The sequence below is a fragment of the Serinus canaria genome, chromosome 2, assembly GCF_022539315.1.
Source record: "Serinus canaria isolate serCan28SL12 chromosome 2, serCan2020, whole genome shotgun sequence".
NCBI lineage: Eukaryota > Metazoa > Chordata > Aves > Passeriformes > Fringillidae > Serinus > Serinus canaria.
This window is the reverse complement of record NC_066315.1, coordinates 80,437,173-80,462,928: the sequence shown is the minus strand read 5'-3', so window position 1 is coordinate 80,462,928 and position 25,756 is coordinate 80,437,173. Positions and strand designations below refer to the sequence as shown.

The 25,756-nt window shown below is 40.6% G+C and overlaps 1 protein-coding gene, 1 long non-coding RNA gene and 1 other non-coding gene across 8 annotated transcripts in view; 2 read left to right on the top strand and 1 right to left on the bottom strand.

Annotated features, from left to right (window-relative positions):
- The window catches only part of SEMA5A (semaphorin 5A), a 314,081-nt gene extending 293,679 nt beyond the window's left edge, over positions 1 to 20,402 (bottom strand). The window contains exons 1-2 of one of the 6 annotated variants that reach the window (XM_030230394.2): positions 20,326 to 20,402; positions 2,992 to 3,067 (exon numbers count right to left, since the gene is read on the bottom strand). The gene's annotated coding sequence lies outside the window, so the exon portion shown is untranslated. Of the gene's footprint in view, positions 1 to 2,991; positions 3,068 to 8,148; positions 8,233 to 17,984; positions 18,110 to 19,803; positions 20,024 to 20,325 lie in introns of those variants that run through there. The other 5 variants (XM_018907145.3, XM_030230415.2, XM_018907154.3 and 2 more) reach the window with 5 other exon arrangements.
- Positions 20,403 to 21,289: 887 nt separating this feature from the next.
- On the top strand, positions 21,290 to 25,239 carry LOC108962092 (uncharacterized). Its single transcript, XR_001990600.3, has 2 exons — positions 21,290 to 21,420; positions 24,988 to 25,239. It is a non-coding gene; the product is annotated as an uncharacterized LOC108962092 (long non-coding RNA).
- On the top strand, positions 24,828 to 24,896 carry LOC115485424 (small nucleolar RNA SNORD123). The gene has a single exon (XR_003946178.1). It is a non-coding gene; the product is annotated as a small nucleolar RNA SNORD123 (small nucleolar RNA).
- Positions 25,240 to 25,756: the final 517 nt, after the last annotated feature.

Genomic DNA, 25,756 nt, shown 5'->3' with positions numbered 1-25,756 from the left:
AAGGCCAGTCGCGCAAAAACAAATTCTCCTATTTCTTCCCTTTTCTTTTTTTCTTTGTAAAATATGTCTCTGTTTGGGGAAGTGGAAACTTTCAAATGCACAGATGTTTGTGATTGCACACTAGCAGCCTGCTGGGAGCCATTAATGGTGTAGAGAGTAAAGTTATTCAATCATCTGTAAGTCACTTTTCAAAAGTGTTGTATTCAGTCGAGGGAGTGATTAATGGTGTCCAGCAATGACACAGATTACCCCCTGCCCATGAAAGCTCTTTGATTTTAATGCAGTTAAGCTACTGAAGTAAACAAACCAATTTGGGTGTTCAATGAGCTCTTTGTATCATTTAAAATTATTTGACTAGACTAGTGGTAAAAGAATATTGCATATGTCCCCAAACTCAATTTGGCATTCTGTAATCACAGCAGCAATTACATTTGCAAAAAAAAAAGCTTAGAAATTAACAGTAGCAGAAAATGGTCAACCTTTCATTAGGGACTTTCATTATGGATTTTTGTGTGTAACAAAATTAATATTTTCTAAACACCACGGTACAGCAAGCAAGCTTCTGTATGTTTCAAAGAGGCCAACAGCAACTACAGTCACCAGGCAAAAGTTTCAGCAAGTAGCTGCAAATTTGCTGTTCAAAAGCAGACAGCCCTCTACTCCTCCCAAGCAGGCTTCCTGCAAATTGCAGGTCCTTCATCCCTTGAGAACACCTGCTGCAGTTTGATGTCCAGTTGAGCTTGGCACTTCATGTCAGGGCAAGTTTTCCTTCCCTCCCTTGCACAACCAAAATGATGAATATGAATGCAGCAAGTTGAATTATCAAAGCTGAAGCATTTTTTTTCTTTATTTAAATGTCAGGTGCCCCATTGTGATTGGAATTCACTGTTCTGGCAGTAAATTTGAGTTCACAGTACCTGTGAGTGTATGGCTGCCTTTGTGCTCTATGCACGTTCTGTGACAGAGAACTACCTCAGGAATCAGAGGGAGAACCCAGGCACTTCAGCAAAGCTGAAGGCAAACCTCTGCCCAAGGAGAACTGGAGGGAGTACCCACTGTGGGCATGGCCTGATGACCACTTCAGCTCTTTTTGAGGTGATGCCACAGGACGGTGCCCCAGAGCTATTTACGGTGCTAACGCCACCAGCTCTGCGTGAAGTCCCCCACCGGTCCTGGCCCCTGACAGCTGGCTGCAGCAGTGGCTGTGAGGTGGCTTCCTGTGCCACACCACAGCCTCAGGTACGACACTTTACAGCACGGCTCAAGCACCTTCCCTGTGCAGCCCACAGCCTGAACAATTCTACTGCTTAGCAGAGGTGTTACTTTAGGTTATTCACAGAGTAGCAACATCAAAAAATTACAAGACCTCATCTGAAGTGGAGCTGACAGCATTGCCACCCTTGGTTTTAGAAAATGTCACTGGACACGTATTTCACAATACATCAAAGATTGCTTTCAAACCTTCAAACAGTTATCAGAGTCTCATTTTTCATCACATTCCTCCCAACAAATTGATACCAGCCTTCCGCATCTCATGTCTGAGAACAACGGATCCGTTTCCCACACATCCTGATCAGCCTCTTCACTCTGAACTCACTCCAAACCCATCTCCTAACACCCTGCTACTTCCTGACCACTTCTCTCAACCTTTCTTTTATCCTTCTCACAGAACTTTTAGTACTTAATCTACACAAAGCCGCTGCACCGCAACCTAATAGGAACTTGGTAAAACCTGCTTAAATTGAACCAAACACAATGGATGGCAGGGAGAATTATTTTCCTTTGATGACACATTCATCATTCAAAAAGTATAATAATAAAGACAGATTCCAGATCCAGACAAATAATACAGCTCAAATAATACATATATCTGATGAGTATTTTTAGCTCCCAGTGTCTCATGGTACAGGACTTCTATGTAGAAGATGTTACTGTCTGGTACATTTACAGAGGAGGGACAATCTATGAAACAAAAAGCACACAAAAATGACAAAAAGAAACAAAACTTAGCAAACAGGGGTAGTATTTTATTTTCTTTATCAACACATAATTTGGGGGGGAGGCTGGGAGACAGTTCCAGCCATGTCATCCTCAGAACAGATATATTCCATATCAAGAAGGCCAAAGGCTGGCTCCAACTGATATTATTATACAGCATTGGAAAGCAGATTTTTTGTCACCACTCCTAATTTTCACAAGTACTCCAAAACATGGGAGAACTTACAGTACCCAGACTGTCAAAGTCAGTATGTAACAACCATAACCATCTAGGTTACTTTTTACCTTATTTCTAACATTCTCATATATCAATTTACTAACTCCTCTGTTGTACTTAATATGCAAAGAAACTTGCAAGGTTCTAATTAAAAATAATCATATATTTCCAGCAAGATGTATCTGTGTGTAGCTTTAGTTCCAAATACAAAGTGAAATACAAGAGAATATGTTGACTTGCTAATGTATTAAAAAAGAGTTTACATTTTACAGTACGCTTCCTTTTTAGCTTTTAAGCTTTGTGTCCTACTTTCTGGTCTATTAAAAGATTTCTTAGCTTTTTAATTTAAATTATCTTCTCTTTACCCTTTCTTCATTTCTTAGTTGACAGGATATTATTACTCCTCATGGAGAATGCTCTTCGATACATAAGACTACTTTAAAGCTGCGTTTAATTATTCTAACTCATTTCCTCACCTGAAGCAGTTGCAAAGCTATCTATCCCATTCTTTCAGAGGAGCTTCATACATAACTCAAACCTAAAGAATCAAAACCAGAGCATAAATTGTGACTGTAAAACTGAACTGAGCTATGCAAGGAAGCTACAGATACTGAAACCTAGAAAACTCAAGTCAGCATGAATGGATTTCAGTGTCATTTCCACTACAACTTTTTCATTTGACCTCTGCAAAACATCCCTTAGTTTATTGCAAAGGAAAAAGCAGACAAGGCACATGGGGTTTTTTGTCACAATTTCTTTGTTAAAGCTGTCCTTACCACTAGCACATGCCGCTTCTTATAGCTTCATCTTGAATGATGTCTTCCCAGATAAAAATCTTCTCCAGTCTGTAACCTGTCCACAAAAGTTGAGAAATTTCATTGTTTTCAATTATGTTTTGTAGAAAGTGGGCAAAGGTGATCTGACAGCATCAAGATAACAGAAGAGTGTTTAGAAGTCAATAAATGTTGTTAATGATTTCTATGCCTGATAGCTAAAATTGCAATTTTGGCTTCCTAACAGAGTCAGGAGGCAGCAAGGAACTCAGTAAGGCACCAGATAAAGAAAAAAAGGCCCCTACTGCTCAGTCAATAACCACTCTGAAATTATAAAATCAGAAAGACATGCCATTTTCTGAAGACAGTCCAGGTGTTAATCATACAAGGAAATAGCTCAAGGCATAACTTGCACTTCTCTCCCTCATCGTTTTTCTTTTTTAAATAAAAGCTTGTTTTTCTCACAGCAGTGTTTACATAAAGCAAAGGCAGTGAGTTCTTACAACATCTCACATTTCAAATGTCATTCAAGCTGTTTGTCAATCTGTCCTAAAATGTCATATCATAAAGAGCTAGTCATATTTTCTGCTTCTCATGCAAGTCTCCAGTTGTCACCTAAACAAGACAGAGAACTTTCTTGCCCACATCTAAAGCATCTTTGTCTAAAATTAGCGCAAAACTCACAACAATATGGGAATAATTTATTTCTGTAAAGCTTAAATCCTTTTTATAAAAAGAGATGAAGCATCCAAGCCACAGATGTGGTTGTTCAGAGAGATGAATCAAAAATGCTTTGCCCGCACAGGGTGCCTTTACTGAGAAGCACAGAAGCTGAGGGGAAAGAGGAGTCCATGAATAAGCTCAGCCTTCAGGAGTTTTCTTTTCTCTAGACCCCATCTAGGCAAGCACAACTGTTGTAATTGAAATAAAGGTGCTGTTGCCTTTTTTTTCCCCCTAAATCTTAGAACATAGAAGAATTTAGAACCATTTTAGTATCTCCAGTCTTTCTTTTTATAAAATTCTGGCTATCTTAAATTCATTTTTCAACTGTTCATGTTGCTGTCCAAGCTAAGACTAGAACAGCATGGGTTTTTTTCTTTATCAGAGTATTAGAAGCTTATTAGTGCTCAATTTTTTAAATTATTTTTTAAATAAATTCACTGAATTTGGATATTATTGACCTATTTACCCATACAGCACCTTCCACCACAGCAGTTTACAAAAGGTTTCACAGGCTTGTACATACTGTTTTCTCCCTTAGACAGGAGAAAGGCATTATAGGCCCATATTTTTCTTAATCTTTTCTTTTTGTGCCTTTATAATAGGTGTCATGCTAAGACAATAACTACAACTTCATTGATCTCATGACACATCATTCAGCTTTCCCAAAATTCATCCTGTACAGAATACTTTCTTAGAAGGTCAATTTTGGGGGCTTGCATTTACCCACATTCATCAATTTCACTTGGAAAGTAAACCAGATGCGCAGAACTCATTTCTGCTTCTGGCTAATGCACCAAGTTTCACTGTGGCTGCTGCCCTTGTAACACCATTCACTTTCATGGCTGTAACATTTGCTCCTCCAAGATGCAAATGAGAAGCAGAGATCCTTGTGATACCACACCACACTACAGACCCGTTAATGCCAGGTTTGTAATGCAGGGCAAAAGCTTTTCTTCCTGATTTTTTTTTTTTTTTATTTATTGTTCCTACCATAGCAAATAATTATAATTAAAAAAGCAAACTTGCTTAGGCCACTGGGTTTAGGTTTACTGAGCACTTCCATTTTCATAAAGACATGATGCATTCGCAATCACTTAAAATTACCTTTATTAAACATTTTACGTGTGCGGGGTTTTCCTTGACAGCTTTTTTAAAGCACAAGTACTACTCAATCTTACCACTGCTCTGAAGCCTGCCACTAGTCTACTATGGCAAATTAACAGAATAAGCTTCTGCTATAAATCTTTGGAGAAATCACACTTCTATCTTACCCACTGTACTCGTTGTGTCCCCTTCAGTACACATGAATGGCTTTCTCTTCACTCTAGTCATGAAAATGAAACCTAAAAATCCAGCCTCTTCATCCCAGCATTACCTAAACTCTTACAAGTAATGAAAATTTCAGACATCATCCAAATTAAGAATGAATAATTTATTTATCACCCAAGAAACTGTTGAAATACTCTCAAGTATTCAATATGACAAGGAATTGCTGTAAAAATAAACAAAACTGTGACCAAAGCAATAATGATCTGCAGATGAATCTGAAAATGTGAAGCAGCAGTCTCTCACCTTACAGATCATGTTAAAAAGTCAGAAGTCTATTTATAATCTCCAAAACATTAAGTAATTCTCTCTGAATAAAAAATTATGATCACATATTGTTAAAATACAAATAAATAAAGGAAACCATCTTTTTCCTAGGTGTTTGTCCTCTAGGAGGATATTTACATAGACACAGAGTTCTGTCGTCTCTCTCCCACACCCTGCCCACACACACACAGTCTTCCACAGAGAGAGTGAGAAACATATGCTCTTGTTTCCCTATCTGAAAACAAACACAATAACCAACACCTGTACTCAGTAATTATGCCATAAGAAAATTCTGTCTTATTTCTACAAGTCATTCCAATGGGTTTCAAAGAAACCTGCTGCCCACAGCTATGAAAAATCCTGTGTCCTGCTATTGCTCCAGAAACAGGAAGAAGGTAGAATAATGGAAAGAAAAGGTCAGTACAGACTTTCCCCATATAAAACTCATCAGAACCTACTGTAATTTGCATAAATATTCAAGTAATTAATCAAACCATAATACCCGAGCTCTGTTTCTCCTCAAACTTTACATTCCCCTGATGCACGGATAGAACTTTCTTTCAAGCTTATTTGGCCAAACTCTACTGGAATGCTACAAGCAAAAGAGAATAAAGTGAAATAAATCACACTCAAACCTGCCAACTGGCTGTGTGTTTATATGTATTATCAGAAAGAAGTCAGGATCTACTAATACTCCCAGCTGAAGTCAGCTGGAATTGTGCCACTGACTTCCATTCACGCAGAACCATGACACTAAACATCTCTGGCTAAGGCTTTGTTTTAATTCCTACGAAACACGTCTCACATTTTGATGCCATATAAAGAACCACAGTAATAACAGTAAGGTAGCCTTGCATAAAACCATAAAATGTTTAAAATAAGTATGTTGAGACCTGCTTGAATAACAGAGGGTGCTGAATACAATTTAGTGCTTGTGACCACCTGCAGTACAATATCCAGGATACAATGCTAAATTTAGATTTCTGGATGAATGCCCACTGCAGGATATGCTATTTTTACTAAGTTCTGACATGTCTGTCCAATAGCACATCTCCATTTCTGAAGTGAGACTGAAAGGCTATTAAAGCTTCCAGTTACCACTTGGCTCAAAACTGCAAATTACAAGTACTTTCACCAAAGTGCTCTTCACATTCTGATTGACTTCACACAATAGAACGTACAAATAAAACCAAAACAAATACCTCAAATCAGTATAACTAAAAAAGGTCCACCTCCCCCTGAAACCTCTCATCAAAACACAAAATAATAGTATTTTTTTATAATAGTATTTGCACAGAAAAAAGATACAAAAGTAGCCTTCTCCTTCTAGGCAGACTCTCCACGTGTCAAAATAGAACAAAAATGTAACAAAAAATCCCATGCTGATACATGTATTACTGTATTTCACATAATAACATGGATTTTGGGGGCCACCACTCATCAAGTTTCAATTTAGACCTATAAACCACAAAGAACATTGAAAAAATCCAGCTTTACATATGATTTTTTTTTAACATATGAATACAGAGATTTTTCCCAAGGAGGTATTTTTAGCGAGGTTATAGGGTTAGCAAGTTTGGACTGAGTTTTAGCAGTTTAAGATTTCTATCTTTCTACTCACATGTGCTTCTTCCCTCTCCTGCCATTTTTCAACAGGTAGAGTGAGAGTGTTCTGAGAGATATCTTCCATTATGACAGATTTAATACATATTTAATAATAGAGACTTAAATATGGGCATGGTATTTGGCATGCATCCTGAAGCAAACCATAAGACAAGTCTGCCACTCTCCAGTGAGGACAACACAGCAGTCAGAGAGAAATGTCAGCCAGAAACAGTTACATGAAGCATAAAACCCCCTGAGAATGAAAAGGTCTTTATTTATTAAATCAAATGCAAATCTTTCATTCTAATACTTCTGATCTGGTATTGTGGATTTTCTCAGGTATACTTAATTAAACCCACTCATCAACACCAACTTTCCTCAAAAGAGCAATTAATGCATATGGCACAGAAGCAGCTTAGCCCTGGAGGAGTCTCTGACATTTGTTTGTAGTGAAGACTCTTCATTAATTGCTACCCTCCTTCTAAACCTCGAAATGATATTTTTGACACAACACTACAAGTCATTGTGACTTATTTCTCAAGCTAGCAACATCTGCACTATGTTAGGTTAATAAAACTACCTTTGAAAGGTTTTCAAGAAGATATTTAAAGACACGGGGGGAAAAAGGAAAGTCTGGATGTGCTGACAGTGGAATAAAGAAGCTGAATTGAATTTTTTATCTCCGAGTACACTTTGTATTACAGATAATTTAAGCAAATATTTTGTGTTCTGTATTCTCCACAATAAATAGGTCTCAGGCAGAAGTCCACCATGATTTTCCAACCTATTTCAACTGTGTTCCCACACCAAACTAAGCATTAATACTTCATAAGTCTTCTGATGATCACAAGTTCTCAGACAAATGAAAATATTGTCTTTTTGATTGCTTTGGCAAAAGACATTACATTTTTATTTTTCCAGAAATAAAAGGTGGAGAGTAAAGAGTCTGGGTTATGAAGCAGCCATACTAAACCAAAGATCTCTGTCCAAGATCCAAGATATAAAACAAAGTTGTTGTTATTTCACACTGAGTGCATGCTTTAATTTATGGGATGGTTTTGATGATCTCTTTTGGGTTCCACAACCCAGGATGCATTTTATAATTTTGAAAAATTAACTTATTTCCATAACACATCCATAGGATCATATCATCCACGTTAGACTTCAACTGCAAAGCAGATATTAATTCACAAAAGAAACACAACACAAATTCAAAACAAGGTACATGGAAGTTCATACCTGGAGAACAGCCGAAAGCCCTGTAGATCCAAAGACCTTCAACATGCAAAGGAGAACACTGTCCACCCTCAGAGCTGCTGACATTACTTCAATTAGCCTGACCCAGTTTTCCAACTTGGAATTTGGTTTCTGTAGTTCCTATTATATAGCAACTCCTCCTGCCTGCCAATTATTGACATTAACACAGCCATCAAGTTTCATGCAGCTGTGTGAAACTCTGTGTTAGCATTCATTAGCTAATTGTATACCTCTAAGCACTTCAGAAAAGCAGTGCAGCAGCAGTGGAAATGGTTAGCTGGCACCTTGGTTTTTGATCTAATCCAAAAGGAGTCTGATGCTGGAGCAGTCAGGGTGGGACTAAGAGGGTGACACCGTGCCCCCAGTGAGGTGCCAGGTGTGTAGAGCTGGAGAAAAAGGCTTTCACAATTTTGCAGTTGCCCATCTACTAGCTCCCACCACATTGCTCTCCAATGGCACATAGCTCTGGTTTCTTCTGAAGCCTTCTATTCCCACTCACCCAAAACATCCTATCCCACCTGCTATTTCTACCAGCTGTTTCTCCCCTCTTGCCCACCACCTACATCATTATCTTTGCTCCTCGAAAAGACCTCACCCACCTACACACCAGCAGCTGCCCTTCTCTGTCCTGAGCTTCAGGACACAAAGCAGCAGAAAAAAACCTGACAGCTCTGTGAGTGCCAGCAGGTTCCTGCCAGCCCAAGCCCCCTGCTTGCTCAGAGTTCAGTGACAGCAATACACTCAGCCTGGGCTTTGGGAATGCAGAAAAGGTGACCTGCACATCTTGGATGTGATAGCACTAACAGGACGTTTGGCAACCTCCTGATGGCAACCTTCAGCTTGCTCACAGACACAATTTCCCCTGCTGGGACACCATCTTGGCTGACTCACTGCAGAGTGAAAGCAGAGAAGAGTAATTCCACCTACAAAATTCACAACAGGTTCTTACTACTGATGGATTAAGCAGAGAGGGATCAGCTAGCTACACCAGCATGAATAGTGCAAGGGAACTATTTGTTCCTCAATACAGTTACACACATTTAACCCAGAAGCAGAATGCAGGAGTGCCCCAACCTGCCTTACACCTTAGGCATTATCCTGCACAGGACAGATCCAGAAGAACTGAGCCAAATTACTAAACAGTAAAGCAAGGGATATTCTGATTTGGCTTTGCATTAAAATGTACACACAGCATAAAGGAACTCAACAGAGCATAAGAGCTCATTTTATTACCATGCTAATCTAAAATGAAGATAACAAACAGTGTAGAACTTTTATTTCCAATTTTTCTTTTAATGAAGTACTGCTAAATGTCAACCATAAATATTCCACCCTTCTTCATTAACATTAAGCAACCTAACGTTTAATTAAGAGCCCTACAAAAGCAACATATTACTGCACATTATCTGAATTACCATACAAGGACCTACTGATGCCACTTTCAGAACTACAGCTGCAGTTTGAAGCAGCAGAACCTGAAGAATTTAGAAAGTAAAACATAACAACTGCACTTAAATCTTACAGAACACAGACACTTAATCACAGCCTATAGTAAGAGCATGGCAAGACATACCATCAAATCAAAGTATGGAGAAAGATTTGCACTTACCAAGTGTTCATCAGCTTTCAAAACAGTATATGTGTACATTAGCATAGTCCAATTGGCCTATCCATGCTTCTGGATCATCTAAATTAACGTAACTTCATAATTGACAAAAATTCTTCTGATTCAATTATATTTTCTAAATCCAGTTAAATCATTTAATCACATCTGCCTTTAAAAGATCCCACTAATAATGAAAGATTAATTCAAATGGTATTTCTTTTATTAACTTGTTTTCATTCTCCAGCAAATGTTGCTGCATTTATCCCTGCAGTCCAGCTTGCCAGAATAAAATTAAGAAGTTTATGAATTTTGGATATTACACAATCAATATTTGATACCAATATTTCTTTTTTCTTCAAAAAGATGAGCTCTTCAGAGCTCAAAATAGAACTATCAGAACAGTGTCCTGATCTCTGTTTCAATTCACTTTGTCTTCAGAACAATCTTGCACACTAACCACTGGACTGAAGCTGATAAGCTCTTCCCAGCAGAAAGGCCTCTCTGTCCTTCCACAATTACTTTGTGGGATACTACAGCAGCAATCTGACTATAAAAATGAAGAGATTACCATCTATTATCTAGCCCGTGCCACTGCCTGACAAACTAGAATAGACTGCAAAACTGAGGTGAATGCTTGTATGCAGAGAGGGGAAAGGAAGCACCCCAAGCAAGCACCCCTACAAATATGTGGAAGAACTGTAAGGTGAGGTTAATTTTGAACACTCATAGAGAAAACCAGGAAGCATTTATAAACTGTGTTTGCAAGGAGTTCTTTAGAAAATTACTAGTGGCATAGATACATTTTACTATTAATATGAATCTTTTAAATTATAGATAAGTTTTACTGTAAAGAAGGAACATTACTCTGAACCAGTTATCTAGCTAGAATTATTTTGGTCACTGAGCCCCATCCAGCAATTTCGACACAGAAATTATTGCTCAGATGAGTTCTGTCTAGCACATTGTTCATTTAATTCATAAAGATTTGTCACACATTACTAAAGTAACTATCAGCACTCTAGTTTTACTTCAGATATGTGTTATACCTCATTTTCCCTTGATGGGTCAGAACCTTGAACGAATGGAACATGTGACCTACAGGTTCAGTCTTCCCTCTTGTTTAGTCACTACATGTCCTTGCAAAGAGTCCCACTCCAGCTTTCTTGCAGGCCCCTTTTAGGTACTGTGAGGTGCCACAAGGTCTCCCCAGAGCCCTCTCCTCTCCAGGCTGAACAGCTCCAACTCTCTTAGTCAGCCCTCACAGGAGAGGTGCTCCAGCTCTGCTCTCCTCTGGACTCATTCCAACAGGTCTGGAAATATTAGAAACTTGGCAAGAGTTAGCAGTAAATCTTTCAGGAGTTACTGAAGTAGAACTTTGAGTAAAGAAGGTTTAAAGAAAACATAGTTCACAGATGATATTTAAATACAGTCTACAAAATCTTTTCTATAGGACTGCAGGCATGAAAATATTACTGCCAGAAGTATGAGAAGTATCTTACCATTTCAATGAGTCTGAATACTGACTTGCATCCTTCACTTCCCATGCTGTGCTACAGTGGAATGCACTGGGAGTGATCTTGCCAGACCAAACCGACTCCATCCACAGATGCCTGGGGGCAAGGATGCTATACTTCCATTCACTTTTGAACACCTGGGTATACCCCCTAGAAAAACTGGATTATGGAAAATTGATGCAACAACTTTCTCTGTTGATGAGTTCCTGGGACCAACATGCAACCGTTGTCCAGAAAAATTGGATTCATTACCCAGTGTGCAACAAGCCAATAATTACACACTCAAGGGAGATATTGCTTATTTATATCAGAGTTGCACAAGCCTGGGTGCTCAGAGATACTGCTCAAATCAAGCATGCCAACCATCGAAACTTTTTATTATTTATACATTTTAGCAAACAAAGAAATTAGTGTTCATTGGCTACAAGCTACATAGTTCTCTTATTAATTAGTATTCTGTCTATTGGTAAATTATTCTCTTGTTTCCCATGCTAATTAGTCCTGTGCTCAGTGCTTCTCTTCTTCTGAGTCACAGGGTTTCTTGGGTCAGCAGTCTGTGAGTTGGTGGCCACAATCTGCCCCTGCCAGAATTACCCTTTACCCAGACAGAGCTGAATTCTGCCCCTGCCAGAATTACCCTTTACCCAGACAGAGCTGATTAACAAAGCATAGTTGTTTAATAGTTTCTTCATTGTCTTGGGAGTTCTGCCAGATGCCTTCATGGCCCTTAAATTCTGCATTCTGTGTGTTCACTATCAGTGGTACATCCTTCTTCCCAAGCTTTGTTAACCTCCCCCTCGGCCTGAGATCACTGCAGCCTGCCCAGCCCTAAATCTTAACAAGGCAATTCTACCAACAAGTAATTTGTTCTTCTAACACCTGGACATCACTTACATGTTAGCTCTTTCATGGATTACATCTCCCTTCTTGTTGATTAGGCTTAAAACTATAGAAAGATGAAACATCAAGGACAATCAATTTCTTTCTCAAGAAAATTTTACATATTCCACATGTTGCAAAATAAAGACTACAGTTATAAGCCCGAATGCTGTTTAAATGGTGAATCTTGGGAACTACTGTGGCAAAAAGAAGTCAAATGAAACATTTCAGAAGAAGAAACCACTAGTTTATATACCAGTTGCCATTGCTAAAGCTGAAGAGATTATCTTCTGCTCCTCACTTTCTCCCTAGTCAGCTGCCTGGCAGAGCAATTCCAAACTCATTTCAGTCACAACATAACATGTAAATCTGAACAATATAATACTGTCCTGTTAACTCAAACCCTCACCATTCAGTCACAAAAGTAAGGCTCCTATGAGCACTCCAGTTCACACAACCCTAATTATTTTAGGACAACTACGACAATTATGGAAGTAAAAGCAGATGCTACTATTAAGCCAAAGGTTGTGGTTTTTTTCTCTTGTTAATATTTTGGGATGAAAGGTTGGCATTAAAGTACCTAACAGGCAACATGAATGATATTCAGGAACCGACAATTTTTGTCAAAGACTGATCATTCCAGTTATCAACTATCTGTAGATATTAATACAAACACAGAAACACTATTCTTCAGATGAAGATTGATTTGTAGAAAATAAGTTTTTATGTAGAAGCAAAAACATTCAACGTGTGCAAAATTTCTTCTAAGGCTTAGAAAGTTGTTTTAGTCCCCAAATACTCAAGAAGGAGACAAGGTATCAGACATCATAAAGCAACACTTTTCACAACTTAGAAAGGAGCAAGGGAAGACAAGCAACCAACTTAGCAAGACACAAACTAAAGCTGGTAGTTAAAACCAGAAATCTCTGGATCCACAGGTTTCATCTGTAACCAGGTTGTCTGGACTAGCTCTACAGCTACAGATAAATATTTGAAGGTGTCAGTGTGTGCACAGAGCTGGGAACAGACCTGGTGTCCACTGCTCCACTTATTTTGCATGCCATTTCCAAAATTTTCAGTGTTGGCACAGTTAGAAATTTGGAGTTTATAAAAAAGATCAAGGTTGATGAGATACCAGGAAAAAAAACCCCAAACCTCTTATTTAAATTACTTTTTTAAGGGAAATGCTAAATCCCCCCCCCAAAAAAACCCAAACACATGCAGTTATAAATCAGGTCTAGTTTATACAGAATTCACAGTAAATCTGAAAGGTAAGTTAAGCACATGAACTGTTCCTCACAAACAAACAAATGGAGTTCCCCATATTTCCTCTTATTAAAATATTAGTGATATGCCACCACAGCAAACTAGTTCTTTTTTTAGCCTTTTGGTAAAAAAACAATTACAACACAGCAGCTCTACATGTGAAGCTGAAGGACAAGCTTTGTCAACAGCCATCCTATAAAAAGCCTAACGTGTCCTTTTCCCAAGAGGCAGAGAGCCATTGCCAGCAATGAGTTCACAGGGATACTCTAAGAAAAATAACATGCTTGCTCAAGTTATTTTAAGAGCACTTTATGATTGTGGGTTCGAGAGAAAAATATAATGACTCAAGCTAAATATCAGAATTAAGTGTTTACCTCTAGTTCAAGATTAATTTTCTTCAAAATTCATCAGTTAGACAAGTCTCCAGAGGCCAGGGTAGCAGCATTTTCAGACTTCTACCCATATGCACCAAGAGAAGTTTTTCTTCCCACAAACACCAACTTAACCTCTTGCATGTCTCTAGAACTGTACGCATGAACTCATGCTCCTGGCACATAAATGTAGAAGGGTTTTGTGGCTTTCTACTATCAAGTCCAACAGCATGTATCCAAACCCATTACCATTCTTCAGCAGAATAAGGTCTGGCAGATAAGCTCTGGAAGACTGAACTTCAGTGTTTAACAGGTTATTACCCTGAATTTCCCCACTTCTGACACACTGAAGGGCAGTGCAATGAGGCGTTGCCGCTCAGGTACCTCACCCCCCAGGAGGCGAGTTTAGACTGCTGCTGAAGACAGGCACACAGCTGTGCCTCAGTTCATCTGCAGCCTCCTCAAGGAGCTTGCTGCCTGCTATAATGCTGGCATTAAATAAAGCTGGCTGGATACACTCTAAAACACCGAGGCAAAATCCTCCACATTTCATTGCTATCAGAATTTTATTCTGCACACACAATCCTCCTCTCCTTCCTCACCTGACAATGGCGACTGCACACCTGCAGTTACACTGAGACCAGAGCCTGTGGGATTTTACTGGGATTGGTGGCCATGGGTAAAGTGTTAAGATGATCAGTTCCCTAATTTTGTTTACACTCTGGCTCCACATAAATAGGTACACTGGCACAACTGAAAGGACACACCAGGCAATGGTTTGACACAGTCCCAAAATTTCCAAGGAGGACAGCAAACAACAGCACTCTCTGACTCTGATGGCACAGCATCCTCCATCCATATCTGCCTGCCTTCAGAAATCACAGCATACCATGGTGCTCAGGGCACAAAGAGAAGTTGTTAACAGTGGACAGGAATCAAGGGGGGTTCTCTGCTTGGCTGGGTTTTTCTGAAGTATTTTATCAAGTGAAAGCTAGGACATGGATTTACAGGGTCAGAAAACAAGCACACAGACAACAACAGTACCAACATCATCTTTAGCAACCTTCGCATCAGCTACTGATGAGTATCGCTGGAGTCAGCAGGCTCTTGGCTACCCCAGGCTGACACACCTTGAAGAGCACTATCAGAAAACTATCCAAAGCTGAGGTCCCATCTTTTGGCTAAGCTAGGAGTCCCTTTTTGCAGCACTGGGTAATGTAACATGTGACACTAGTAACAACTTTGTGTACATACTGTCTCATTGCTTAGATTTAAAAAGCAACAAGGAAAAGCATGCAATGGAGCATGAGAAGGAGCTAAAATTTGGACTACACACACACAGTTTATATGACAAAAACTAAGACAACAACCATATATCCCTATTGCGAGTGCAGAATGAGAAAGCAAGCAAGACCATTAAGAGAAGAGACCATTAGCAACTGAACTCATGTCAAGTAATGTAACAGCCCAACGACTGTGGATAATTTCTTTCTAGTCTTCAGCTTTGACTACTACTCAGTGAAGAAACCCTAAAACTGTGCCAGACATTGAGAGAGACAAAGCAATACACATAACCCATATTCCTAATATTGGCAGAGCCAGGAGTTTTTCCTCAGGTACTTGGCCATTTCACTGTCAGACAAGGTCAACAGAAATTGTTTCATCCCATACATTTTCTCCCACAAGAAGGTCATTTCAGCCATGCTCCCAGGGAGCCCTTCAAAACATTCGCCAATGCAAATGTTTGTGGGTTTCCAGTGAAAGCAGGTCACTAAAATGACACAGTGAAAAAACATACATAAGGAATGACAGAAAAAGGCAACGGGAACTTCTGAAGAGACTGTATGCTGAAGAAAACACAGTGGAGAACAACTGCTTAACAACTTTTAAAACTACAAACAAACAATTATCCTCATGCCTTTGTCTGTAAAGTTCACCACTAACAGAAATGACTGATTCTGCAATAAGATTACTGTGGGTCAGAAGAACAGGGACCCAAATTATTAAAATATTCTCTCCTTAGCTACAGAGGCCTTATAGTTAACTTCACTTTAAGCATTCCTGATTCCCAGTTAAACCTAAGTCCAACAAGAAAGCACATTTCAATATGTGCTTTTATAAGAAATTCAGAGAAGGACAATAGCACAAAAGACAGCAGCTCAATTTTGAAATTTGGAGAGAGGTGGGGAAAAGAAGTGGGAAAACAACACAATTCACAATATAGCTCATTTCTTCAGCCCACCCAATTCACATTATAAGCCAATCCTGCAGCCATCACATGTGCTCTAATTTGTTCATCACATATATTTAGTAATGCCTAAGAATGTATCCCAGTATTACAGAGAGAGGAAAGTAAAAAGCTACATTTCAATACTTTCAAAGTTATAATTTCTCTGAGCTTCTTCTAAACTAAACAAAAACTGCAAAATGGATGGGTGTTGCTATTAATCTAGCAAGGGATTAAAGAATCAGAATATTATATGCCAAAGATTCAGAGCTGCTCAATCAACATCCCCTAAATGAAACTAATCTCCACTACTGACATTGGTAATCATGAAAAGATTGACAAGTTCTGTCAGAAATTAAGATCCAACAATTCTAAGGTATGCTGGAGCTCAAGGATATATCCTGATTTTAAAAAGAAACAATGGAAAAGGATTTTAAAGCTGTATTATATGGCTATCATGCAAGAAATTTCATAACAGATAAGCTAATTGAAGATAAGTCTGGAAATGATAGCACAGCTAACGTGCTACACTGCATTTAAACTTTCTGAACAAGCCATTCAAACTCTTGGCAAAGAAATGATAATATTTGAAAAGATAAGTTTCAACAGTTGAGTTAAACTCAAGAGTTTCATTGCAAAGGCCTCAGTGCAGACTAAGTATCAACCCCAGACTCCTGTTACTATCATTAACAAACATCAGCTTTACTGTGAGTTGCCTGGTTCTCTAATATATAATGGGACACCAGGAAATTTCTTCCAAAATCAGTCTCCCCAGAGATGAATTTTATTAATATATTTATTATGTAGAGCTGATACTACACAGCAGACAACTGGATTACATCAAAGTATCTGTGGGAAAAGACAAATTTGAGAACAGATGCATGAACAAATCCACTAAATGACAAAAGATTTGAGTGTTTCATACTTTGGAATACACATTCCAGCAAAAAAACAAGAGGACACTAATTAGACTGCAGTTTGGGGATCATTAACTTGGGTTACATTTGCTACCTTCCTGACAAATGTTAAGCAATTCTGCTATATTTAGATGCAAACTGGCAAATTTCCTAAATAAATCAGAGGACATATTTATATAGAAAACTAAAATAAAAGACTTAACCTTTTTTTTTTTTTTTTAAAAGATTTGCCATTTTAGCAACAGCAGATTTCACAGCAAACCATACCTGAAGTGCACAGCTCGGGCCGTGGCATTCCCCAGGTGTCTGTAAGAACTGCAGATAGCAGAGTGCCACCTGCCTTTCACGGGTCACAGCTGCAATGCTGCAGCCTGGAAATAAATCCAGACTACCGCCAATAGTTGGCAAACATACCTCAAAAGGGTCAGTTTGAAAAATGTTTATAGTGCTTGACAAATCAGAACAAAATAAAAAAAAAAAACAAAAAACCCCAAGAACTCGTTCTTTGGAAGCAGCTACAGCTTTGCAAAACACGTTATGACAGAACGAACACATGGGCTGTAACTTAACACCGTTTCCAAATCGGAATGCATGCACATGCCAGAGAGGATAAAAGGATGATAATAAAGAGAAACAGACTGATTAACAATAATTTGGAGAAGTCTGCATTGACAAGAATGCCCATTAAACATTTCCATAAAATGATGTTACAGAAAAGAAGCTCCTCATGCTGCTTCCTATAATTATGGCCACAGCAATAGCAATTCATCTCAGGAGCCATAGTAACTTCAGAACATACATTACCAAACATCAAAAGCATATCAGAATTTTATAAACCAGATGTTAAATCTAAAGTTGAATCATATTTCACTGCTATTCAGAAGTCCATCATCACAACACACTAACCAATTACTAGATACTGCTTTACATGAAGTAGCACAGTATCAGATTTCACACACCCTCCTCCCCACTATCAACAGATAGTACTGGTAGTACACACCTACTATCAACTGATAGCAGTATCAGCAATCCACTTACGTGTCCCACAGCACAGAAATCAGACCCAGCCAACACTGCTGATAAAGCTGCTGCAGACCAGAGGGCAGAAACGGGTCTCTCTGCTCCTGCTCACCCCAGGAGCTCAGCTGCTCCCTTGGCTGAATTCCTGCATGCAACCTCTAACATAAGAGCCAAAATTTGCAGAAGAATTATGTTGTATTTCTGCAGTTCACAGATTGTAGTGTACAGCTACTCCCTGAAAAGTAATGAACTTCATTCATTGAAAATCCTGTGTTTGTACAAGACTATATCAACAGAAGTCAGAATCCACGTGGTTTCACTAAGTAGCTGGGGGGAAAAGAAAGTGAAAAACAAACGACCACACAACTCTTTCTTCTGAAAACAGGAGCAATACAGTTACCACCCTCTGCATCTCTGCCCAGCAGGAAATGAGTACAACAAATGTGCTACAACCATGTTTATGGATCATTACAAAGTGCACAGGCACTCCTACTACCTGTAAGTATTTTATGAAAACAGCACTGGTTAAAGATTAAAAGAAATTAGACACTTCAGATATTAATGCCTTCAGCTTTGTCAACCAAAACAAATCTGTAACAACATCCCAAGGAATAAGCAGTACAACTCAGAAGCCAGTGTTTACACTACTTAGTTCAAAAGAACCTCTTGAACAGAGAAGTAAACTGCCACACTCCAGGGCAAAACCTTAGCTCTCAGCAGGACTCCTCACAGCTGTTCAGCATTAAAATAAGAAAATGAGATTAATTCATTAGTAAATGTAATAAAGTTATATTATTGGTACCTGCTGGAGAGGAAGGTGGGAACACAGCACAAAATCCAGAAATTTACCAACACCTTTCACTCTACTAAGCAAAGTAGCCAAGGCCATACCTCAGCCTTTCAAGGCAGCAATACACTTTTGATTGACTATGTGTTACATATATGATATCAGCAAGTTCAACAATTATAAGTCAAACTTTACTGAACTGAGTCAGCCTTATATAACAACCAGGAGATGCTCAAACTCCTAGAAATAAGATTTGAGTGCAATTTCCACTATGAAAAAAAAAAATCTAGTGATGTAGAGTGATGCAGATCACTCTAGCTGGGCTAGCACCACATCAGGCTTTTACACCAGAATTCAAACCAAGAGTGGTTACTCAGCTTTCAGAAAGTAAGACCTCCAGATGCACTTCCTTAGGGCTCCCGGAACATGCTATCACTATAACTTTAACACCTCGTTTTAGTTTTGTTTGTCGCAGCTATAATCTTGCAAATTCTAACCATCTTCACAAGGCTGCACGTTCCTGTGTGCACAGACCTCTCCTGCCAATAGTCCGGTTTGCCGGAGTAGCAGATGCACTGACAGCTCCCCCCACTCCAGCTGCCCCCCAGGAATAATCCCGGGCAGATTATCGTTGTGTCAATCTACAATGCAGACTCAGCATCTGGAATGATACAACAAACCCTAATAGTTGTCATTTATCTGGTAAGCAATCCTCACAGAACGATATATGTATACAATTGACTGAGGTGTTTCCATCTGCATCGTTGTGGAATGGTAAACTCTAACTCCCCAATTCAGAAAGTGCCAAAATACAGTCACGCCACAGACCGAAGACAGTGCAGTTAAATAAAACAGCGACAATAAAAGCACACGAACATCCCGCTGAAGACCCACGTTTCTCAGACAATTGACGGTGCCTTTCACGCCACTTCTCTCACCAGAAGATGAGCCTCAGCAAACTTCACTTGCTGAAGTGTGACAAAACCCTCCGAAACGCTCCCGAGCCAGCGGCTGCCTCTCCGCAGCCAGGGCTCAGCGACAGCAACGCACCTCACTCTCCTGGGCGAGAACGCGCTCCCGCGGGCGCGACCCCGAGGGCAAGAGCGGCGCGGGGGTCCCGCAGCGCGGGGTACCCGCGGTCCGGGTTCCGACCCCTCTGCAAATGCGGCTCCCTGTCCGTCTGGTTTTTTTTCTGGTCCCGAGCGGACAGCACCGTCTACGGCGAGGACGCCCGCCCGTTCTGAAAGGCTCGGTGGACTTTCGGGGGTGGGGCCGGGCAATGCCCGAGACGGGCTCCGAGCGCCGGCAGCGCTCCCCGGCACCGGAGCCCAGCGGCAGCGGTGCTCCGCCTCGCTGCCGGCTCCCCCTGCCGGCACCCTGCGCCGCTCCCGCCCGGACCCCAGCCCGCCCGGCCTCCGAGCCCCCCGGGGCGCCCGGCGGACACGGGGGCGCAGCCGGTGGAGGACCGGGGAGGCGGCCCCGGTCACGGACAGGGCGGCCGGGAACGCGCAACGCCCGCGGCGTTCCCAAAGCGCCGCTGCGGAGAGGAAAGGATAGGGGCGGCAGGGTTACCTGGAGGCGCCGTGGGCTGCTCGCCGCGGGCGGGCGGGGGCTCCGCCGCCGCGCTGATGCCCGCTCCCCGCCTCACGCCGCCATGGCCGCAGCCCCGCCGAGCCGCCCGTGCTCCGCTCGCTCTCACCAAGTTTGCGGCGCGGCAGCTGCGCCTCGCCCGGCGGCCGGACCCAGCGCCCCGCCGCGGGGGCGGAGCAGCCACGGCCGCCCGGCCCCGGCGATGCGGTGCGGTGAGCGGCTCGGCTCGTCCCGCAGCCGGCGCTGCCCCGGGCTGGGGCGATCTCGTATTACTCCTTGCCCTCCCCCGCGCTCCCCCCTCCGGGCCAGCTGAGAAGTTGCAACTGGTTGAGATATTTGTCCTTGGGGTTTGGGTTTTTTATTTTTATTTCCTTTTATTCCTTAATCACCTCAGCTCACAAAAACATGACCTGAGGCTGCTCCTCTTCCATCAGATCTGAGCAGGGGCGCCTCAGCGCCAGTACAACTAAGCACAACAAATCCTGGCGAGCTGCAGCGAGCGGCGGCAAGAGGGAGGGGAGGCGGTGGTACACGGGCAGCGCCGCCGGTGCCAGGTCCGCAGGGGCTCCCGACCGCTGCCCAGGGCTCCGGTGTCGGGCAATGTACCAAAACCGGGGAGCAGCAGATAGAGGAGGCGAAGGAGGGCTGGGCGCCAGCGGCTGCCCCGGGACGGAAAGGGCACGGGAGCGCCCCGGGAGCTCCCAAGCGGCCGGCCGGCTCTCCGCACCCCTCTCCTGCCATGCCACAGCCGGCCAGCCAGCCCCAGTGTCCCGGCCCCGGGCCTCCGGGGTCCGGCGAGCAACCGCGTAGGCAACAGGAGACCCGCAGCAGCCGCCCCGGCCCCGCTGCGAGGGGGAGTGGGGTACTGACATTTCTGCCGCCACGTAAGAGCCTCCGGAGAGTCCCTCCCGCCCCCTCCAGTCCCCTCCCTCCCCCCCATGGCCCGATCGACGTGTCAGCCCCAAAAGTTCATTTCCAGGCCCTGGGAGAGTCCCCTATAAAGGTCCCGGGGCGTGCGTGGGACAGTGAGACGTGGCACTGCGGGGCTGCAGCCGGGGCGCACAGGCATCTCCCCAGGTACGTGCGTTCGCATTTTCGCGCTCACCGGGTTTTCGGCGCATGCCTTTCTGTTTTGTCAGCTCACCTGCATTAAACTAGGTTATTTCTGTTCATGTGTGCATTGTAATTAATTCCAGAGTAGTTTTTTTTTTTTTTTTATGACAGCATTTGCTCATTTCTACTACAAACTGCAGTAGAAAGGGACTTTTGTCGTTCACAGCAAGACCAAGCAATTTAGAAGACTAAAAGCAGTAAGAGTTTATTAAAACAAACAAAACCATGGAATTCATCCATGCTAGAGTAATCTTATAAAAATTAGCTAATTAAAACAACCAGCATCAAAACTTATCAGTATGCCAAATGTTCCAAATCCAAATTGCCTTAAACTTCGAGCTCAATTTTACTTTGGCTAGGATATAAAAGAAACTTGTTCAAGTAGAAACATTAACAGAAGTTGGAAATTATCATTAAAATGAAGTCCTGGAATTTGGAACATTCTTTCTGATTATTTTTGATATTAAAAAAACCCAACCCAAATACTAAAGGCCAAACTTTTTTTTTTTCATAAACTCATGTAACCCTGACACTCAAGGATATTTCCTTATTTATAACAATAGTGTTTAAGAAGTGATTACTGTAATATCTGGGGTCACTTTCTCATGTGATTTCCTTCTGATCCAGAAAATACTTGTACAGAAAATATAAGAATTCATTTTACATCTAAAAATTGCCATCAAAGTAAGTGCAGATATAAGATGATTCACATACCCACACTGTAACTTCTTTGGAGTGTTATTAAGACATCTTCAGATCAGCAAGTCCTACACTTCTTATGTACCTCCACCTATTACAATACATTTAGACTTTCTTTTTAAAGAGGAGATATATTTGTTTTTCCAACTGCTGTGTAAAAAAAATAAAACATCCCTACTTTATCTGGAAAGTAAGCACCCTGTATCCAAAACCAACTGCCAGCAAAAAAACCTATCAAAAGTCTAGCCACCTGAGTGATGTACATTTTAGCCTCTAAAAATTCCTCTGCAGTTTGGCTATGAAACAATAGGCACATAAGTAAAAAAAAAAGAAAAACCAATCCAAAATCCCAAAACTCACCACATTTATATCTTTATATCATACTGTGTTAATGACATACAGTGCATTCTGAGAAAAATTCCACTGGAATCATATTGACTCTATATCACCCACAGAGATTTAGTCATGCGCTTTATAGTTCTGTACCAGTTTCACGGAAGAATAGTCATGATGTCAATGCTTAATTTTATTTAATTTTATTTTAAAAGCTCAAGGGCAAAAATGTCTGAAACTGCCTGTGAGATTAATCATGTTTGAAATTAAGTCTAAAAACTGTAACATTTTTAATATTACATGTAACACTGCTATGTCTAAGTTACAGAGTTAAACCAGATGAGTTGAGTGAGTGAGCCCAGCAATTTTAGGTGATGCAATCCCCAGATGTACCCTTGCTAGTAGGTGCTGATGGTTTTTGTTTCTTCATAAATTGCACAGTGTCTCAATCCTAGTCTAAGCCTCATTGTGTTACTATATCCAAAATAAATAAAGATATTCTAATATAATCTAGGAATATTATGCAAAGGGCAGGGAAGAAAGCAGCAGGAGAAGCTCTGCTATCTGATTTAAGGAAGGAGGAAAAAAAAAGGCCAAGTCCATTGCATCCAGCTTTTCTTCCAGTATGGAGTCTCATCTTTCTCTTCTGCCTCGTATTTTCCTGACGTATATTTCTCACTGTTAGTTTTTAATCTCTCCTTCCAACAAAACAGACCCAGCATATTAAGGGATGGCAGCATGTGGAAGCAGTCATGGTACTGCAGTTGGAAGAGGAAAAGCTGCACAGCACCTTCAGGCTTTTGGCCAGTTTGGTGGGAAGCCAGATTTCAGCTCATTCCTGTGGTGGCAGGATATAAAGAGTGTTAGAAAGCAGGGAAGGGGGTGGATTCCCATCTGTTTAGGTGGGAAAGTCGCAGTATAAGGGAAGGCCTGTCTTCACATTACCCATCAAAAGCACCTTGGATAGTAAGCATCTCTTTCACCATTTAGAAAAACAGTCAGATAAGTAAATTGAAAGTTTGTCAGGTTAAAAGGAAAAAAAATAGAAAAAGAAGAAGGTGTTAGCTTCAGTAAAACTGAACCTTGAGTTATACTTTCATCATAGGAAAAGGACTTTGCTTGCTTCATGATCACAGAGTCCAAAGTCTTTATTACAACTGCATGTTACTTTTTCCAGACCATTGAAAACATTAGTCATTTTTGTTTAATTCATGAAAAACAAGCAGAGGAAAACTTTGAAGTCTCACAGTTAATTGCCTACTTTTGTGTTTTCTAACCACATCATTTATTACTGAGGAGAAACTCTACTGGTGACCAGAGCCTTTCCAGAGCAGACCAGGCAGAAGAATGTCACATACAAACAAGCACCCTTTCCTGAATCAGTGCTTAAGAACAGAGAGTTTGTGCAGTCTGGTGTCTTGAATTTACCTGACTTACACAACCTTGTTGAAATACCCAATCATCAGCTCTACATTACTGTTTGTTTCTTCTTTCCCACTGAGATTCAGGAAAGTATTTGCCCTGCTGCATTTGAGTTGAGTGAGCCCTTAGCATTCCCACCTGCACTGAGCAACACCTTGCAAGGCTGGATCATCACAAGTCATCACAAGATATTTAAATACCAGGGACTTGTGCTGCTGTTGTGTGTAAAAATAGGAATGACATCTTCATCCCAGGAAAGCAGATGACCCAGAGGATTTAAGTTTGCCATCTACATCCTCAGATGGGTCTGGTAGGGAAGTACACTGTTAAAAAGAAGGCCAGGAAAGGCTGTAGCTGTGTATGGCCAGTAGGAGACACAGGGCAAGGTCAGAATGAGCATCATTTCAATTGACCTGGCAAAAGACACCATTGCAATTCTTCCTTGAAATAATAGGGAAGTAAATGTCAATAGTTACAAACTTTGTTGTTTTCCATTAAGTTACAGTCTGATGTTATGTTCTGTATTTAAAGGTTAAGCTGACTGGTCTCCATAATATCTATGAAATAGGAAAAGCTAGGTGAGAGTCTAAAACCTAGCTTTTGAGAACTATACATTCTTCTGATCAGTTTATGTTTACCACTGTGGTCAAAAAGCAAAATAATATTTCTTATAGCATTTCTATTATTAAAGCTCTTTATAAACAAAATGGTTTGTTTTTGTGAATGCATAAGATATTTTCAACACAGCTATATAAATAAATGTGCACTTACATTTATAAATCTCTAACCTGATTTTTTAGTAATTGCTGCTTTCTTTCCATTAAAGTCTCTGACTGATAAGACAGTTAAAGAAGCTATTCTATGAATTCTAAATAAGGACCATCTAACTTCAAGTCCCTAAAAGTAGTTAAATATTTGGTGAAAATGATGAATTTTTGGGTACTGATTCATGTGATCTGAAAATGCCATCCATTTCCTGATTCACCTTCATATCTCCTCCAGGAAAAAAAAAAAAGTATTTTACAATGAATACCGTCAGTCAAACAATTTTTATGTGTCTGTTTTTCTATCTTTCAGCCAATTCCCTGAACTGATACTTTCAAAATGAAGAGGAAGATAAGAGTGGGAATGAAGAATGCCTTGGAGAAATCCAGTCATAAAGTTTGAGGAGAGGAAATATTAATAACTCTGGTCTCTTACATAGGTCAGAATTTAGACTGAAATGATGTAAAGTTACAAACCTGAGACATAAGGGCTATTAAATTTGAATCAAGATTCACAGATTTTTAAATCAATGCATAATAAAAATACTTGCTTTTTTCCCTTCTACCTTTGGATGGTAATATATATTCTGCTGCCTTATACAACTTTCTTATATAGACTAATTTAAGTTTTCATTTTTATTTATATTAGCCCCAAGACACCTCTTCAAGCTAAGCCAGGGTATATATTAGCAATCCATTAGTTGCTCCTCTCTGTCTGCTTGTCCCTAATCATTAATATTGAATTCCTGTGTTACTACATCACCCAGCAGTACAAGTGGAATTTGGAAGAGCACAAACACATCACAACACACATACAAACAGATATATATATATTTATATGTATATATATAGAGAGAGAGAGAAAAAAAGAGAGACTATCACTGCAAAGAAATTAAAACACAGGACATAGAGCTCATGTAGACTTCAGTTTTGTGCTGGCCTTTTTTGGGGGATGAGTGGATAGAAAGGATACTTGGCATAACTCCTGCTGTCATAGAATTAGAGTTTTGCAGTTTCTAAAAGGAGTTTTAACGAGCTGTGAAGTCCTCATAACTCAGACAACATTTCAGTGGCACTGATCT